We start from the raw sequence: 4,476 nt of genomic DNA on the forward strand, positions 1-4,476 counted from the left end.
ACAAGAGAGTTGGGACAGGATGATAGGACCTTTGTTAAGTAATAAGAGAATAGCCTCCGTGGTTCTAGAGGGAGCTGTGGAGGGCAAAAACTGCAGGGGAAGACAGAGATTGGAACACGTCCAGTAAGTAACTGAGGACATAGGGTGCGAGGGCTACTCTGAGGTGGAGAAGTTGGTGCGGAAGAGAAATTCGTGGCGGGCCGCATCAAACCAGAGAGAAAACTGACGACACACACACACTCACACACACACACACACACACGATAGTACAGCAGTGTACAGCATACTATCACAAAGTCAATCTTTCAGTACAGTGTATCTCGCCATAGTCCCGTGCGGAGCATATCGATGATTAAACACAAGTGTTATTAAAGTCATGTTTATAGCACCCTGTGTTAAAGCACGTCTCCCACAGCCGGTACAGCTATGAATTAATCATCTTTTACGTAATAACAATATCCATAATTTCATTTCATGATTTTATGATGGATGCACTAGTCACCAATTACCGCAGTCTGTTAAAATAAGTTGTTGTTGTTGTTGTTGTGGTCTTCAGTCCTGAGACTCGTTTGATGCAGCTCTCCATGCTACTCTATCCCGTGCAAGCTTCTTCATCTCCCAGTACCTACTGCCACCTACATCCTTCTGAATCTGCTTAGTGTATTGATCTCTTGGTCTCCCTCTACGATTTTTACCCTCCACGCTGCCCTCCAATGCTAAATTTGTGATCCCTTGATACCTCAAAACATGTCCTACCAACCGATCCCTTCTTCTAGTCAAGTTGTGCCACAAACTTCTCTTCTCCCCAATCCTACTCAATACCTCCTCATTAGTTACGTGATCTACCCACCTTATCTTCAGCATTCTTCTGTAGCACCGCATTTCGAAAGCTTCTATTCTCTTCTTGTCCAAACTGGTTATCGTCCATGTTTCACTTCCATACATGGCTACACTCCATACAAATACTTTCAGAAACGACTTCCTGACACTTAAATCTATACTCGATGTTAACAAATTTCTCTTCTTCAGAAAATAAGTTATAGTGGAAAATTATGCGAAATCTAAGAGCAAAAATAATTATTTTGGATAGTATCGAAACACAGTTCAATCAGAGCAATAAAATGAAACCCTGTCATGAATCCTTAACGCTTCCTCTTACCTGAATTTTATTTTTGTCTCGTATTGTTTCCTTTTGAAAAATCTGATGATGATAAATGGCTGAAACAGGTGACGTACATATTATAAAAAATAACAGCTGAACTTGTAAATAACATATTTGAGAACTATTTTGTACAACGCATTTATAATTGTTAAATAATTTTCTCGTTAAAACTTAGTTGTTAAGGTAGAAGAAGGAAGTGACATCGATTTCATTGAAAAAAGGAACTAAATGTTAGGTTTCTGATGTATCCATCTCCTTTAACGGATTTCCATTTCCTGCTGATTGAGGTCTCTTGTCTTTGCCATTGATGTTCCTGTCGAAATTAGGAATGTTCGGGATTAGTTTCCCGTTTCGTAGTTTCCACTACTGCAGCAGTTTTCCTGAGAATACTTGGTGGCGATGTACTCGTATTTGGTGCAGTTTACTGACAGGAAGTGGTCTTAGACAGCCAGTCACAATGCATCCAGTCTCGTTCAAATCTATATCAGCCTGTTTGGCATGTACAGAATTCTGCCAGATTTGTGCCAGGGTAGATATTTTAAGCACTTTTGGCTGAGCACCTCCAGATGGTTCCTGAAAGCCAGCGGCAACCATTTCATTCCTCATATTAAACGCTAATTCAATTTTCTCTAGACTGTAAAATACTACATAGGAGTCAAATATTTCACACGGTTTTGTAAACGCTGTCTGACCCAACAACACCTGTGTTGATTTCCAGCTGATTTTTTTTTTCCTTCGTCATTCTGAATTATACAGTCAAGTTAGATGTACGTACTTATGATTTCAGTTTGTCGTTGTTTTTGTGGCTTTTAGACCAAAGAGTGGTTTGATGCAATGCTAGCCCGAAGAGTGGTTTGACGCAGCGCTAGTCCAAAGAGTGATTTGATGCAGCACAAGTCTGAAGAGTAGTTTGATGCAGCACTAGTCCAAAGAGTGGCTTGATGCAGCACTAGTCCAAAGAGTGGTTTGATGCAACGCTAGTCCGAAGAGTGGTTTGATGCAGCACTAGTCTGAAGAGTGGTTTGATGCAGCACTAGTCCAAAGAACGGTTTGATGCAGCACTAGTCCATAGAGTGGTTTGATGCAACGCTAGTCCGAAGAGTGGTTTGATGCAACGCTAGTCCGAAGAGTGGTTTGATGCAGCACTAGTCTGAAGAGTTGTTTGACGCAACGCTAGCGTGAAGAGTAGTTTGATGCAGCGCTAGTCCAAAGAGTGGCTTGATACAGCTCTAGTCCAAAGAGAAGTTTGATGCAACACTAGTCCAAAAAGTTGTTTGATGCAACACTAGTCTGAAGAGTGGTTTGCTGCAGCACTAGTTCAAAGAGTAGTTTGATGCAGCACTAGTCCAAAGAGTGGCTTGATGCAGCACTATTCCAAAGAGTAGTTTGATGCAGCACTAGTCCGTAGAGTTGTTTGATGCAGCACTAGTCCAAAGAGTGGTTTGATGCAGCACTAGTGTGAACAGGGATTCGATACAATGCTACTACGAAGAGTGGTTTGATGCAACACTAGCCCAAGGAGTAGTCTGATACAATGCTAGTCCGAAGTGTCATTTTATGTAGTGCTAGTCCAAAGAGTCATTTCATGCAATGCTAGTCCAAAGAGTCATTTGATGCAGTGCTAGTCCAAAGAGTAGTTTGACGCAGCCATGGTCTGAAGAGTGGTTTGATGCAGCACTAGTCTGAACAGTGGTTTGCAGCATTACTAATCCAAAGTGTGGTTTGATGCAACGCTAGTGTGAAGAGTGGTTTGATCCAGCACTAGTTCAAAGAGTAGTTTGATGCAGTGCTAGGCTGTAGAATAGTTTGAAGCCAAGCTTGTATCAAGAGTGGTTTGATGCTACGTTATTCCAAAGAGCGCTTTGTTGCAGTGTTAGTCTGAAATGTGGTTTGATGCAACACTAGTCTGAAGAGTGGTTTGAAGCAGTACTAGTCCAAAGGGTTTTTATACCTGCATGCAGGTATACTTCCCTGAATACAAGGTCCAGTCGGATTAATGTGTCCTCTGACTATGTTCGACGCCAACGTGCAGTAACCACTAACGATGGCAGTTGGCAGCACTAGGAGTGGAGGGTATATAAAGTGTGGCGAAAGGACGCGAAAAACAATGTAGTCGTTACCATAACGTGGAAACAGAGCGTTTTATCTGACGTCTAAAAAGCTATGGTTACTGGCCAAGGGCGGAAGCATTTCCGAAACGTCTGTCCCTGTAAACTGTTCGCCTGTCTCCATGATTAGAGTACTTCATGCACGGCAAAGCGGCGCTATTCGAACAGGCATCGAGGCATCTGTGGTGCAGTGCAGGCCATAGAGGAGAGGGGTGAATGACGGCTGCGGAGATGTGTGCAGGTGAATAGACGCGCAACTGTTGAATAACTGACCGCCCAGATGAGCCAAGTGGCTATCAACAGCGTCTCCTCAACTATCGCTCAGCGAACATTGCTGTGTAAGAGCCTCCGCAGCAGGCGCACGGTTCATGCACCCATGCCGACTGCCGTTCATCGGCGACAAAGGCTGGAATTTGCGCAGCATTGCCGCAAATGGACGTCCATAGAGTGGCGACAGGTGACGTTCTCAGATTAGTCCCTTTTTATGCTCCATCAGAAAGATGACCATTGGCGTGTACAGCGTGAAACGCATGAAAGCAAACACTCTGCATCCACAGGGGAGCCTTATGATCTGGAGAACGTTTTCGTGGGATTTCTTGGGTGATGTCGTCATTCTGGAAGGCACAATGGATCAGCAGAAGCATCGATCTACCCTTTGGGACTGTGTCCACCCCTACATGCAGTCCCTTTCTAATCAGCGCCATTATATCTACCAGCAGGACAACGCAACGTGTTACACAGCTCTCAGTGTACGTGAGTCGCTCGAAGAGCAGGAGGATGAGTTTGCCGTACTCACGTGGCCACCATTCTCCCCGAATATAAAACCAAACGAGAATCTATGGGACAACCTCAACCGGTTTGTTGATCCTCAACCGAGAATCCTAGTGCAGCTGACCACAGCACTGGAATCCAGATGGCTCCACGAGCACGCCGGTGCCTTCCAGAACCTCACTGACTCCTTTTGTGCACCGCTCGCAGTAGTCGGCGATGCAAAATGTGGCTTTCGCAGATGGTCACGTTAATGTTACTGGACAGTCTAGTTCTGTGAAAACACACTTTTTGGATTGCTATTTTTTTCCTTCTCTGTCAGTTTTGGACCACAAGGAACACTCAAATGCCAGGTTCTACAGCAGACAACGATTTTTCAGGAACGATTGGCGCCTTGTGGAAGCCTGATAGGACGCGCAGCAGATAGGGACCGCGACC

The sequence above is a fragment of the Schistocerca serialis genome, chromosome 1, assembly GCF_023864345.2.
Source record: "Schistocerca serialis cubense isolate TAMUIC-IGC-003099 chromosome 1, iqSchSeri2.2, whole genome shotgun sequence".
Lineage (NCBI taxonomy): Eukaryota > Metazoa > Arthropoda > Insecta > Orthoptera > Acrididae > Schistocerca > Schistocerca serialis.